We start from the raw sequence: 9,693 nt of genomic DNA, 5'->3' as shown, positions 1-9,693 counted from the left end.
ACCAGTCCTCACTGCCATCAGGCTACTTCTGATACCTGGTAGCCACGTGTATTAAAGAGCAGAACCACTCCATAGGGTTTTCTTTCTTTCTTTTTTTGAAATAATTTTTAATTGTGATTTTATGAAAAGTTTACAGAAAACTTGGATTTACATTCATTCATTCATTATTGTACATTTCCCTTCCAATAACCCCCAGTTCATTTTTCTCTTTAAAAAAAAATTCATTCATTATTGTACAATTTCCTCCCTCCTGTCCACCCAGGTCCACTTTGCTATGCACCTTTTATTTTGGACTGTTGTCATGCAAATGGTGCCCAGTCATACCTTCCTTTTAAACAGTTCTTTCCCTCATCTGTTTCAATGCAGTGTTCAATATTTACCCCCTTTTTCCTTAGTTTCCCTCCAGCCCCCAATATCAGTCCTGTTTTACAACAGTGGTATTATGTAGTATTTATCCTTTTGGGACTGAGATCTTTTACTCAGCATAATGTCCTCCTGGGTCACCCATTTTGTATAATATTTTATTAGTTCCTTGTTTTTCAGTGCTATGTGGTATTCTATTGTGAGCATATACCACAGCTACTCAATCCATTCATTTGATAATGGGCACTTGGGTTGCTTCCATCTCTTTGCTATTGTGAACAACACAGCAATAAACATGGGTGTATATATATCTGTTCGGGTGGCAGTTCTGGTTCCTTTAGGGTATATTCATTGTAATGCAATTGCTGGGTCAAATGGCATTTCTAGTTCCAACTTTTTGAGAAAGCATCATGCTGTTTTCTTAACTGTAATCTTTACAGGGGCAAATTTCCAGACCTTTCTTCAGGAAACAGCTAGGTGAGTTTGAACTGCTATCCTTCATGTTAGTAGAGCAGGGACATTTTGGGTGTGAGGACAGGCCAGATAAGCACAAATTATAGTGATAGACAGGCAGGGTGTTTTTAGCAGGATGCCCTGGGAACAAAAAAGTGAGAAGAGAAAGAAGAAAAGCTTCCTTAAAGAAATTCTCTCTCAGGAGAGCCCAGAAAGAATGAGATTATAGGTGCAGAGAAAAAGAAAAGGGTGTTCCAGGTAAGGGCACAACCAAAGGCCAGTAGGGAAATGAGTTAAGTGGCAGGGAAACTATAAAGTTCCAAGACATTCTTCTCACTCTGCCCTCACAGGCTGGGGTCACCTGTGCTGCCCACAGTAAGAAATCCTTTCCTGTGCATTTTGTTTCAAAGTAATTATAATAGCGAGCACTTCACCTGTAGCACTTGGATATTTTCATGCACATTTCCAGGCTGTTAGATAATGATGATAATTAACACAAAGTTTCACCTCGTTTTTTGAATTCTCTAGAAGAAAATTTAGCATGGTTTTGAGAGGGTGTGATAAAAATGAACATGGAGTTCTGAGGATGGCTGGTGGGGGTGGGGGGAGGGGGGCGGAGAAAGAGAGTGGTCAATCCTGGGACAGAAGAAGTGACCTGGATGGTCTCCAGACTTCCCATAAGTTAGCCTGAGTCAAAGACAAAGGCACATATCATTGAAAAAAATACATGAGGCTTTTAAAGGAGGAGATGATTATCTGATGGGAAGGTAAAATCTAGCCACATTAAAGCATATGGTAAGAGAAAGTGATGATGTCATTAGACGCCTGTCAAGTCAATTAGGACACATGGTGATACTTACATGACAGGTAGAACTACCCCATAGGGTAAGCTAGGCTGTAATCTTTTTGGAAGCAAATTGTCAGGAATTTCTCCTATGGAGTAACTACTGGGTCTGAACCAATGATCTTTCAATTAGAAGTTTTTCAATTAGAAGATTTTACCACTCTGTTACCATAGCTCTTCAGAATAAGTAATCATAAGGCTATTTTTTAATAGCTGATTGGGCCTCTGCCTTTGACAAGGAAGTTCCCTCGGCCTGAAGGAAATGGAGCTCTAGAAAGAGATCTCATCTTAAACTTCTCTCTGAGTACCCCGCATCTGTTAAAGGCAGCTCACTCTATGAAACGTGGTGTTTACTGTCTCTGGTCACCTTACTTCATTTGCTATTCCCACTTCTCTGGGTACCTGCTGTGCCCTCAAAAGCAGGACCTGAGAAGCAAACACCGGGTTCTTCAATATTACACTTAGATAGTTGAAGCTTGACAGTGAATCAATACATAGCCTAAGTACTCCATAAATGGAATTTTTATAAAAAAGGTATCATTAAACCACATTTTAATGTACTTTTATGACTCCGCAGCACATAACAACATGTCTCTGTTCTTGTTAGGTGTCATCAAGTTGGCTACAACTCATGGCGACCCTATTAACAATGGGTCTGAATCTTGCCTTAACTTAGGTCATTCTTTCTCTATGTTGCTGTTGTTATGTGCTGCCAAGTCACCTGTGACCCTATGTACAACAGCTCTGAAGCTTGTCCTGTCCTGAGCCAGTCTCACTGATTCTGACACATCTAACTCCATTGCCCCATTTACTGAATCAATCCTTCTCATCGAGGGTCTTCTTCTCCTGTGCTGTCCCTCCACCCTTCCAAGCATGCTGTTCTTCTCCAAGGACCTTCTGGCTACGTGCCCAAAGTATGTGAGATAAAGCTTCAAAATCCTAGCCTCCAAGGAGAAACTTGGTTTCACCCTCCCCAAGACAGATCAACTTGTTTTCTTGGCAGTCAATGGTTTGGTCAAGACTCTTCTCCAGCACCACAACTTGAAGGCATTGATTCTTCTTCTGTCATCCTTAGTCACAACTTGAAGGCATTGATCCTTCTATTGTCATCCTTAGTGATTGCCAACTCTCTGATGCATAACAAGTAATTGCAAAGACCATGGCCTGGATTAGGTGTGCCTTAGTCTCCAGACTGATATTGTTGCTTCTCAGTACTCTGGAGAGGTCCCTGACAGCAGATTTTCCCAATGCAATTTGTCTTTTGATTTCCTGACTGCTGCTTCCAAGAATGTTGATTGTGGAGCCAAACAAGCTGTAATTGTTAACAACCTCAGTCACTTCTCCATCTATCATGGTGCTGCCAATCGGCCCAGTGATGAGAATCTTTGTCTTCTTGATGTTTAGCTTCAATCCATATTGAAGACTACAGTCCTTGACCTTTTGCAGCAAGCACTTCAGGTCCTCCTAGGTTTCAGCAAGCAGGGTTGCTTTCTCTATAGACAATACTAAAAGTATGTGACACTTTAGAATATCCACCCATAAGAGTGAGTGTGGTAACTATGAATAATTCAAATGTCTCTTAAATAAGATTTTTTAAGGTTGTTTTGAAATTAACAAGCAACAAATTAAAGTAGTATCGATATCAGGTAATACAAAGAGCATAGAAAGAGCAGAGGGGGGAAAACAAATTAATGCTGGAATATCATAAATGAGAAATAATGTTTTAATCTTCTGGAATGTTTCCCTCAGTCTTTTTTCTGTGACTATTCTGTCAAGATTAGATGCATATACAATTTTGTAACTTATTTAACATCATAATAATTTCCTGTGTTGTTCGCTATAAACTCTTCATTAACATTTTGAAAGAATATTTTACTGTTGTATTCTTTTGTGTTATTATTATATTATGACTTATTTTTATATTATATAGTATCAATAACTTTAATTCATTTTCCAATTGTTGAGTATGTGGATTATTTTCAGTGCATGGTACATAATGGAAAGCATGAATAATAAATAGGGCATAAAAAAGAATATAGAATAAATAGTTCAATGCATAAGGCTTAGTTCTTTAAAGCATGCTGATTTATCTACCAGAAAAGAACTCAGTAAATAGTACAAATTATTGCCAAGTTATTAACTTAAATGGTTTATGTATGCCTGAAGAAAATGCAGACAAGCAACGGAGCAGATTTCAAAAGTAAATTCACTGCTCATGATCTTTGCCATTTTCTCCTATGCCTCCCTACCCAACTTTCATCTCTTTCAATCTTTAAAATAACACCAGTAAAACATTCATAGCGAGGTTAGTGACAAGCGAGCTAAATGCTCCTTGTCTTCCATCTACAACAAAGACCCCAGATACAGAGCGTAGTCATTTTTTAATCTCATAAAGGTAACCTCACAAAAATCCCAATTCATCAAAGGCACAATGTAGACAAGCCCACAAAGAAGTCAGCAGAGCAGTATGCAAGGTAGATACAAGTAGGGGAAGGGCAAGAAAGTGGACTAGAACTTCAGAGACACACCTCTATAGTAGGAAAGGAGTAAATATGCAGAGGTAGCCGTGGTCCCTAGTAGCTGTGGGTAAGGACTCACATGGTGGGGAGAGCCTGTGAAGCGGTGACTAGAAATACTGGGCTTTCAGTGTTATTCCTCTATTCCTCTATTCCACCATTACTCTAAGTTGAGGGGACAACCAGATAACCAGGTACACTCACACAGGACATTGATAACTCACCCTGCACAGCATCCTAGTGACCTCGCCACTCACGCCATACATCCAGCAGCTACTCATGCTTCCTCCCACTGCCCACACCTGCCTGGTGTTCTAGTCAGACTACCACTACCTCCTCCTGCAATTCCCCTACCTGTGATTCCTCTCCTTCAATGATCTGAGGCACATGCTGGCATATCAAATGACGAGTCTTTGCTCTTACAACCTCTTAGACTGTGTTAATTCCTTGTCTGGTTCCTTACTCATTATCCAGTTTTAATATGCATAAGAAGTAATTAAAAATTCAATAGATTGAGTCAGTCACATCAGAAAAATAAGAAAAAGCAAAACCAATGATGTAACTCCACACCTTCAACAAGTAGGAAAGAAACAGCAAGGAAAGCCTACAGACATCAGAAAAAAAGAAAGTAATAAAGATTGTTGTTGCTGTTGTTATGTGCCATCGAGTTGCTTGAACTCGTAGCGACCCTGTGTACAACAGCCCTTAACTCTGCTCTTTCCTGTGCCAATCCCAGTCACGGAATCAATCCATCTTATTGAGGGTCTTCATCTCCTGCGCTGTCCCTCCCTCCCAATCATGACATCCCTCTCTAAGGACTGATCCTGCCTTGTAACATGTCCAAAGTATGTCAGATGGAGCTTCAGAATAGAGTTAAAATAAAAGGGGAAATGCAATAAAAATAGTTGGTTCTTTGACATTATTAATAAAACTGACACACTGCTGACAAATCTATCAAAGGAGAGCTGTGAATAATACAAGTAAGAAGTGAAATAGGTGACCATTTCAGAGAACCAACAGAAATTTAAAGGGAAATAACGGGATACTACTGCGAAAAAAACAAAAACAAAAACAAAAAAAACTGTGCTCCAGCAAATTCAAAAACCTAGAAGAAATGGAAAAGTTTCAAAAATAAACCACCTAACTAAAACACCCATGGAACAAACTCAGAACAAAAGAATAAATAAGTCATTAAAAACCAAAACAAAATCTCACAACAAAAGAAAATCTTTCCCCAGATGCCTTCACTGGAGAGTTTTGCCAAACATTCAGAGAAGAGCTAAGAAGTCTGTGAGGGATATTAGTCGGTAGTTTTCTCTTCTTTAGTAATATCTTTGCTTGGCTTTGTTAACAGGGTTACATCTGTTTTGTAAAATTAATTCTGTGGTGTTCCATCCTTCCTTATATTCTGGAGCAATTTCATTAAGATCAGTTTCCGCTCTCTTTTAAGGGAGCTCGGTGGCCTAGAATGCTTTCACCCAACACGTGCATCTTTCTGGCAGAACTACTGTGCCCAAACCTTTCACCCAAAGTCCAACAGGGGGATAGTTCACCCACAGAAGAACCAACCCAGTAAAAGTAGACACAGCTGTGGGGCCCGAGTCCAGCTAAGGTGACAAACTTAGCTTAGGGGTCAGGGTGTCTGGGCCTCCTCCCCAAAGGGATGCTCTTCATTCTACATCATACTTAGTCCATCTCAGCGCTGGGAAGGCTCTGACATTGATCCCAGAAGTGCTATGGATATGCCTAGGTCCTGTAGGGAACCTCACTGAACTTACACGTGAGCTCACCCTTTTCCTCTGGCATCATCACCCACTCTCCTCTCCTTCTCTGTCTCATCTTCTGTCTCTGTCTCACATTCCTCTGTGTTCTCTCCCGTACTTTCTCTTATACTAAACTGACAGAAATCATCTCTAAGTGGTCTTTATCTTTACTGTCTCATTGCCTGTGAAACGAGGTGGGTTGCTTAGCACCCAGGGCAGAGGTAAGCAGCACACGCTCTAGGGCTGCCTTCCTGAAGTAACCCTACCGTCCTCACCCATGGCCTTCCCGTCTGCCACAGAGCACTTTCACCTATGGATGAGCCCTCTCCTCCTGCTCCTGACTTTGTCGAGAGGTGGGCAGAGGCCGGGTGGGAGTGCTCATCAGGTCAGGCTGCCCACAGGCGTGTCCATCTGTCCACTGGATGTTGATGGCAATTTGAGGGGGATCTGCTCCATGCCCTGAAGCTGGTTGGTTCCTGCCCTTCTCATTGTCTGTCCTTGTGAGCTTTTGCTTCTCTGCACCTACATCTGTAAACCTCATTCCACTGTCATGGAGGCTCAGTCAGCATCACCCCAAACTGCACTATGCCTCGCCCTCCCTTCGCTGCTCTGACCACCAAACTCCAAGAATTGCTGCACGTTCCTCTTTCTTCACACAATCCCTATCTCAAAAAACAAAACAAACAAACAACCATAAAAAGGACTGTAATATTAACTTTATAAGTAAACCAGTGTAAAATAAAAATTTAATTTGGGGGGGGGAAGAACTGTGCATGGGAAGTCCTGACTGATAAACAAAGAGCTTTCAGAGGCTTTGATGTCTATTCTTCAGATGCTTCTTTGCAGCTTTCAAACATCAGTGTTCTAGGGCCACGTTGCAGATCACTGGTTGCCATGCTAATCGTCAACCTGATCCTTTTTAATGTTTGGGGGTTTGTTTTAGGCTTTCAAAGGAGAGGCTGGACAAAACTGAGTCACTGGAGAAACTATTGTCAAACACACTCAACTTTTTAGAAAATGCAATTATTCATAGCTTGTCATACATGTGGGATATAAGCCAGAGTTTACAAACAAAATCTAACAAAACTATGTTTAGGAATAAACACATCATCATCATCATAACAATAATAACAATAACAACAACAATAACAATTATAAAAGTACACAACAGTAAATAGAAATAATATAGCATATGGCTAAGGAAAGTCACGGTGTATATAATCTAAAACAGTCTTAAATTACTGGGCTTGTTTCCATTACCAAAGTCTTCCATCACGTGGTTGAGGATTTTGAATGTACAGATGGCCATTTCTTTTAAATGGGCATTGTTTGTACCCTCGCCTCAGTTAGGTGGCCAGACATGAACTTTGTGACCTGTGCCTGTATTTAAAACTCTGTGTTTAAATCTTGGGACTTTCACTCTTTCTCTGTTTCTATGTGTATCTATTCATCTCTTCCCTGACACTGTCTCCCACTCTGCTTTTGCAGGCTTTTTGAGTCTTTCAGTCTCTCAGTGAGTCTTTTTTTAAAAAACGCTCTTCTAGTCCCACCTTAAGGAGACTCGGAATGTCAGAACACTTGATTGTGCTCATGAAAAACCTATACTTGGACTGGGAAGCAGTCCTCAGAACAGACCAAGGGAACACTGCATGGTTTGAAATCAGGAAAGGATTGCATCAGAAATGTGTCCTGTCTCAATACCTTTTCAGAGCATTCAAGAGGCTGGGCTTTATGAGGAAGAATGTGGCATCAGGATTGGAGGAAAACTCATCAACAATCTACATTATGCAGGTGACATAACCTTGCTTGTTGAAACTGAGGAGGACCTGAAATGCTTACTGAAAAAGATCAAGGACTGTAGTCTTCAATATAGATTGAAGTTCAACTTCAAGACGACAAAGATTTTTACGACTGGGCCAATGGGCAGCACCATGATAGATGGAGAAGTGACTGAGATTGTTAACAATTTCAGCTTGTTCAGCTCCACAACCAACTTTCTCGACACCAGCAGTCAGGAAATAAAAAGACAAATTTCACCTGGAAAATCTGCTGTCAGGGACCTCTCCAGAGTACTGAGAAGCAACAAAATCATTCTAGAGACTAAGGTGCACCTAATCCAGGCCATGGTCTTTGCAATTACTTTCTATGCATCAGAGAACTAGACAATGACTAAGGATGACAATAGAAGAATCAATGCCTTTGTACTCTGGTGCTAGAGTAGAGTCTTGAACATACCATAGACTTCCAAGAAAACAAACAGGTCTGTCTTGGAGAGGGTAAAACCAAGTTTCTCCTTGGAAGAAAGAATTTTGAAGCTTTGTGTCACAGACTTTGGGCACTTGGCCATGAAGGAACCATCCTTAGAGAAGGACACCATGCTTGGAAGGGTGGAGGGACAATGCAGGAAAGGAAGACCCTGGATGAGATGGATTGATTCAGTAACTGGGGGTATGGAGGTAGGTGTGTTGGAGTCAGTGAGACTGGCTCAGGACAGGCCAGGCATCAGAGCTGTTGTACTTAGGGTTGCTATGAGTCGCAGGAGACTCAACTGCACATAAGCAGTAAAACAACAGTACCACCACACCCCTGCCTGACCTTCACATCTGCCACAGACCCACAGGGAAAGGGCTCTGACCCTACGGAGGCAGGGGATGTGCCATGTTTCTGCCATGTCTGCTGTGAAGCACATACTGCTCTATTTGATGTATGTATTTAATGTATTTACTTTCTAGAATTCTTTACAACAGCTAATGTAACAGAGGCAACAAACAGAAAAGGCTACACTGGAAAACAACACAAAAGTTCATATTATCTACTATAATATCACTGCTTCTTATTTTTTCCCAGAGAAATAAGTGTTCTGGGGGAGTCAGGGAAATTTAATGGGTATCTTTATCTTGTTTGAGCGTCCCAGCAAGCCATCCTAAAATCTCATTTGTGAGATGATGTGTCACATTACCACATTTTATGGGCATAATCTTTTGCTGCTAATTGAATAATTTAATATTTGTGACACTAGCCCGACTCACACAATTACACACATATGCACATATACAAACAGAGGGCTTGTAAGTGGTGACACTTTAGCCCTTCATTTCTTTAAGCATGCCCTGGTGCTTTCCAAATTAGGATTTAATGCATTACATTGTAGGAAATCCTTTCCATGTCTGACACAGGGTATTTGCTCAATATAGACTCATACTACATTGCAACTTTTCTTCATCCAACTTAGTGCCATTTTCCAGATGCTAGAATTCCTGCACAAAGTTTCCACAGAGAAGCACTAACAAAAATCAGGAAACACATATCCAATGTGCCGCCTTCTGTAGCAAGTGTTTTAAGGCCTCCTCACTTTCAGCAAGAAGTTCATGTAAACTGCATAACACAGGTTGTTGATGAGTCTTCCTTCAATCTCAGTTCTTTTTTTTATCTACATAAGGAAGCATTTATTGGAGGTTTAACATGAAATCATACAAATAAAATTTGTATAAACACAAATACACATCTAGTCAAAATACAGACAGCAAAGGACAACGTAAAAACAAAGAAAACTAATTGGCAGCTATGTACAGTTGGACACAATTGTGTCTTGTTCACTAGAAAGTCTTTTACAAAATAATGCAATCCCAATACAAATACCAACCCCATTCTTCTACGAGATGGAAAAGGCAATCTCCAATTTCGTATGGAATGGGAAAAAGCCCCGAATAAGCAAAGCACTCCTTAAGAATAGAAGAACGGTAGGAGGTATCTC

The sequence above is a fragment of the Elephantulus edwardii genome, unplaced genomic scaffold, assembly GCF_000299155.1.
Source record: "Elephantulus edwardii isolate Elephantulus edwardi_28Jun2011 unplaced genomic scaffold, EleEdw1.0 scaffold00007, whole genome shotgun sequence".
In the NCBI taxonomy this organism is placed as follows: domain Eukaryota; kingdom Metazoa; phylum Chordata; class Mammalia; order Macroscelidea; family Macroscelididae; genus Elephantulus; species Elephantulus edwardii.
This window is presented reverse-complemented; position numbering follows the sequence as displayed.